The 6,323-nt window shown below is 39.1% G+C and overlaps 1 non-coding gene across 1 annotated transcript; it reads left to right on the top strand.

Moving 5' to 3' along the window:
* The first annotated feature begins 5,067 nt into the window (after window positions 1-5,067).
* LOC146077059 (5S ribosomal RNA) lies at window positions 5,068-5,186 on the top strand. The gene has a single exon (XR_014474437.1). It is a non-coding gene; the product is annotated as a 5S ribosomal RNA (ribosomal RNA).
* Window positions 5,187-6,323: the final 1,137 nt, after the last annotated feature.

Below are 6,323 nucleotides of genomic sequence, written 5' to 3'. Positions count from 1 at the left end.
CCCTTCATCCCCATTTACAGACTGCCACTGACTGTCATTTGGTTACCATTGACGTTATTAATTTGTATACCATCATTCCGCATTCTCTGGGATTGTCTGCTTTGAAAAAGTTTCTTGAGTCAGAAAGTGAATTTCTTCCTGTGAAAATTGAGTTTATTGTATCTTGCATGGATTTTTTGTTACACAATAATTTTTTTCTATACAATAACCAATATTATTTACAGCTACAGGGATGCTCAATGGGCTCTTCAGTCGCCCCTTCTTATGCGAACATTTTTATGTTTTCAGTTGAATGTGATGTCTTTTTTTCCCAACCTTCATTTACTGCTAATTGTTTATTATTTAAAAGGTTCATTGATGACTTGTTTATTTTATGGCGTGGTGACCCCCTAGATCTTCGGTCCCTCCTTGAGTCTCATAATACTACTGCATCTCCTGTCAAATTTACATTTGATATAAACATGTCCGCAGCACATTTCTTGGATGTCGACATTTGCCGACATAATGGTGATTTAGTCACCAGTGTATACATAAAAAAGACAGATCGTAACACGATCCTACAAGCCCAAAGTTGTCATCCCCCTAAACTTATTAAAAGTCTGCCATTTTCACAGATGCTTAGATATCGGCGCATTAACAGTGATCCCGTAGTCTGTGAACAACAAATTGATGTTTTTATTTCCAAATTGCGCTTACGTGGTTACAATTATTGCGACTTGGTGGCCTGTAAAAGAAGAGTATTGTCACTTGATAGGGATACTTTGTTCCAGAGAAAGGCACCCCGCGAACATTTACAGAATGTGATACCCATGGTGACCCGCTATAATGTTGCTTCTGGGACCATTGTTTCTACTGTTCGCAACAATTGGCCCATTCTAGAAAGTGATAAGAATCTACCCCTTTCTGACCACCGCATAATGCCTTGCTTCACCAAGGGCCCTAGCCTCAAGCAATTGTTAGTCAAGACCGATGTTAAGTATCAACCGGTTGTCCCAGATAGCATGTGGTTAGGTACTCCTCGTACGGGAAACTTTCGCTGTACCTGCGTTACATGCCAGTTTTTAGTGACTGGCAATACCTTTAACCATCCTTACTCTGGCAAAGTCTATAATATTGGTTTTCATTTCACCTGTAATTCTTCATTTATTGTTTATTTGATCATTTGTCCTTGTAGTTTATATTATGTTGGCAAGACGGAGAGGAAGATGAAGGAGCGTATGTCCATGCACCGTTGCTCTATACGCAGCGCTATCGAGACAGGCAAAAGCGACCAACCTGTCGCGAGGCACTTTGCCCTTCATAAACACCCCCTTTCCAGTTTAAAATATCGGGCTATTGACTGTATCCCGCCTGACAAGCGTGGCGGTGATCGTGCCCGTGCCCTTCTCCGTAAGGAGACATGGTGGATCCATCAACTGGATACCATAGCTCCACGCGGGCTTAATGAACATTTTCCCCTTGGTGTGTTCCGCAGATGATTCTCGCACTAGTGCTGGATGCCTCCTAATCTTCCATTCTTAGCTTGCTTTCTATCATTATTTGCTACACCTGTTGCTATTAGTTTGTTACGATATGTTGTTTCACTTGTTTGTTTATATGTTACTATGGTGATTGTGACGCCTGACGGGTCATTGCGCAATGACGTCAGTCGTTACCTGGACGGGGGCGGGTAAGCGTCCCAGCCACTCCGTCCTGTGCTGCACGTGGGATGCTCTCCTATTTAAGGTTGGTGTTTGTATTGTGATTTTATCCTGACGAAAAAATTAATAAATTTTGAAACGTTGATCATTATTTGGTCTTCTCGTGTTTCTATGAAAATTGCCGTGAGTGCCGCACCTTCATCCCTTATATATATATATATATATATATATATATATTTGTTTTGGAAAGGAGGCGCCACTTTTGCTGAATTAAGGTAACTCACAATAATATTCCCTTTTGTTATAAGGGTGTCAGCCTATCTTTTAGAAAACGTAATGGTACGTTACTTGGAAGTTTATGGAGAACAATATAAAAAGATATTGGCGACCAATTATTGTAGATATGATAAGTTAGATAAAAAATAAAGTATACACTATAAGGTCAGTAGTACAGGTATAAAAGTATATGATAAAATATATATATATATATATATATTAAAATGTAGTGTACGGAGTCAGCCCGGCACTCTCATCAAATACAAGCAACTGCCGCTGGTGCCTTCCTGAAGGTATCTGTAGCTAACGACTCGAACAGAGGTGGCACTCGGCGGGCTTTGCAAAGAAATACTTTTTTGCACACCTTGAAAAAGGAGCACGTTTGCTCCGAAACGTTGGAGATACACAGTTTGCTGTGAATAAAAAGTATTTCTTTGCAAAGCCCGCCGAGTGCCACCTCTGTTTGAGTCGTTAGCTATATTAAAATGTATATATAATAGTGGGGGGAATTATATATAAAAAAGATACATTTATATAAAAATCGGAGGAGATATAAAAAAAGGTTTATATATATATATATAAAAAAATCCTTAACTTATGAGGTAGTAGGAGGTAGGTAGCCCAACGCGTTTCGTCGATGTGACTTCTTCAAGGGGTGGAGGGCAAATGAATTCAGACCTGTATTTATACCTGTATGCCTGCCAGGGTGATCTGTGACATCACTTCCTGCTATTTAATCAATTAAAAAGGCTGAACATATATTTATAGGGTGAGCTGAGCATCAGGTAGGCAAGAACGCTGTATTTATAACATTTTTAAATGACTAGAAGCATTTATAACAGATAAAGTCCGTGAATTGCGGCACTTCCGCCACGTTTCCGGCATCCTCATAGCGCTACTGCGCATGCCCGGCTTGTGAGTGTTCTGGATATGCGGTGACCTTCTCCGTTGGCCGCGCATGCGCCAGGTAACTGTAGAGCTCAGGGGGTTTCTCCTCATAGATCTTGTGGATGTGTCCGTGATATCGTGTGCCGGAGGCCATTTTGTAGGAGATTTTTTCAGTAAGCTCTGTGTGTATTACGTCTTGTGGCCATCTCATTGAGGATTTTCCATGCCGGAGGGATTCCAATATGAAAATATACAAAAAACAAAGTAACTAAATCTACTCAAGGCTGTATTCATTTACGTAGGTGCCAGGGTGACTGATGATTTATGGATTTGAGTGATACAAAATAAATCAGAGTAAATAGCCAAGATAGAACTAAGGTCTTTAGTTAAATGGTGATTTGAGTATGTACTATATTGCCAATTATTAATAGGAAATAGTGATGGTGAGTTAGAGTGATGCTAGTTATATATTGCTTACATTTGTAATGGGAATGATAATGCTAGTAAATTGCTAATATCCACTGTGATTAATCTTATAGTGAGTAAGTGGGTAAGTGCCAGATATAGACAGGAAAGTGCTAAAGTGCTAGAGTGCTATTTTTTACGGAAATATGTGATGAACCTGCCAGCCTACTTGAAAGACACCACTACGGTTTTAAATCTTTTAAAAGATTTTAAATGGAAGGATTCATTTTACTGGGCCACAATTGATGTCCAGTCGCTGTACACCTGCATTGGACATCAACAGGGGGTTGAAGCATGTAAAGAATTTATGGAAGATGACTCAACACTCACCTCAAAACACAAAACTTTCATATGTGATATCATGAATTTCATCTTAAATCACAATTATTTTAAATTTCTGGACCAGTTTTATCTTCAAAAATGTGGTACAGCGATGGGCACGATTTTTGCACTCAGCTTTGCGAATCTTTTTATGGGAAGTTGGGAGAAACGTTTTATACACACAGACCATGCTTTTAAAGACAACATCAGGTTTTACAAGAGATACATTGATGATATTTTAATTGTTTGGGAAGGTGATGAAGAACTTTTTATGGATATTATGAAATACATTGAAGATAATTAAATGAACTTGCGTTTCACGTCCAAAATCAATAAATCAGATATTGAGTTCCTAGATCTGGTTCTGATGGGGGAAGACTCCAAAGTAAATACAAAGAACTACATCAAACAAGTCAACACCAACAGCTACTTGCATTTCAAGAGTAATTACTTATGCAAGTGGAAAGAAAACATCCCGTACTCACAGTTTAACCGCATCAAAAGAAATTGTAGCAGAGACGAGGAATGTGAAACCCAACTTGAGATGTACAACAAAAGATTTGAAGAAAAAGAATACCCCACTGAAATCCTTCAGATCGCAAGGACTAAAGTGAGGAACATTGAAAGAGAACACTTGCTGGAATACAAGACAAAAAAAGAGAACAAAGAACATATAGCCTTCATCACCACCTATAACCAACATGAACCAACAATAAAACAGAGCCTGGAAAAACACTGGAACCTGTTACTCATGGATCCGATCCTGAAAGAAATATTACCACCTCACCCAGAAGTGATCTTCAGGAAGTCCAAGAATTTGAAAGATATCCTAGCACCAAGCTTACTCACAACAAAAAACACCCAACCGCACCCTGGTCTGAAATGTACGGGTTCCTACAAATGTGGGAAATGTAATATTTGCAGATTCGTCCACCCCACCCGAAATTCACTAACCACAATGACACAAAAGAATACCATATTAAAGACTTTATGAACTGCAACACCTCATCCGTTATCTATCTTCTAGAGTGCCCCTGTCATCTGAAATATGTGGGCAAGACGAAAAGACCCCTTAAACTAAGAATTCAGGAACACAGCCGAAACATAAAGAACAACATCGACAGCCACGCTTTGTACAAACACTTTGAGAACCATCATAATGCTAACCCCGAGGGATTGACTTTTAAAGCCATTGAATGGGTTAAGGTAGGACCAAGAGGTGGCGATCTGGCGAACAAACTGTCCCAGCGGGAAATGTACTGGATATTCAAATTAAACACTCTACATCCCTTGGGTTTTAATGACAACTATGAGATAGCGCCATTCTTATAAGGTCATTCTGGTTTTATCTTCCATCTTTTATTCTTTTAAACATTTTCCTCATGTTCCACTTGTAACCCACCCTTCACACCCAACTTATGTAATATATTGTAAGGACCTAATAAAGTACTTAAACCTCCAGATGTTTGTTGCATTTGTCTACAGTCAAACCACACTTGTTACGCCCAATCTCGTCCGATCTTGGAAGCTAAGCAGTGTTGGGCCAGGCCAGTACCAAGATGGGAGACCTCTTGGGAAAACCTGGTGCTGTAGTACCTAACAGGGAGTTCGTACCAGAGAATCATATGGTTCATGCAATAAGTAGCAATTAGCACTATAGCACTTTAGCACTTTCCTGTCTATATCTGGCACTTACCAACTTACTCACTATAAGATTAATCCTTAAGTGACACCATACACATGGACTTTTAGCAATAATATCACAGTGGATATTAGCAATTTACTAGCATTATCATTCCCATTACAAATGTAAGCAATATATAATTAGCATCACTCTAACTCACCATCAATATTTCCTATCAATAATTGGCAATATAGTACATACTCAAATCACCATTTAACTAAAGACCTTAGTTCTATCTTGGCTATTTACTCTGATTATTTTGTATCACTCAAATCCATTAATCATCAGTCACCCTGGCACCTACGTAAATGAATACAGCTTCGAGTAGGTTTAGTTACTTTGTTTTTTGTATATTTTCATATTGGAATCCCTCCGGCATGGAAAATCCTCAATGAGATGGCCACAAGACGTAATACACACAGAGCTTACTGAAAAAATCTCCTACAAAATGGCCTCCGGCACACGATATCACGGACACATCCACAAGAGCTATGAGGAGAAACCCCCTGAGCTCTACAGTTACCTGGCGCATGCGCGGCCAACGGAGAAGGTCACCGCATATCCAGAACACTCACAAGCCGGGCATGCGCAGTAGCGCTATGAGGATGCCGGAAACGTGGCGGAAGTGCCGCAACTCACGGACTTTATCTGTTATAAATGCTTCTAGTCATTTAAAAATGTTATAAATACAGCGTTCTTGCCTACCTGATGCTCAGCTCACCCTATAAATATATGTTCAGTCCCTTGTCTGTACTCTTACATGTATAGCCTTTTTAATTGATTAAATAGCAGGAAGTGATGTCACAGATCACCCTGGCAGGCATACAGGTATAAATACAGGTCTGAATTCATTTGCCCTCCACCCCTTGAAGAAGTCACATCGACGAAACGCGTTGGGATACTTACCTCCTATATATAAACCTTTTTTTATATCTCCTCCGATTTTTATATATATATGTATCTTTTTTATATATAATTCCCCCCACTATTATATATACATTTTAATATACTGTATATATATATATATATATTTTATTATATACTTTTAT

The sequence above is a fragment of the Crinia signifera genome, chromosome 4, assembly GCF_055691185.1.
Source record: "Crinia signifera chromosome 4, ASM5569118v1, whole genome shotgun sequence".
In the NCBI taxonomy this organism is placed as follows: domain Eukaryota; kingdom Metazoa; phylum Chordata; class Amphibia; order Anura; family Myobatrachidae; genus Crinia; species Crinia signifera.
Note: the sequence above shows the minus strand (reverse complement) of the source record. Positions and strands in the feature narration are given on the sequence as shown.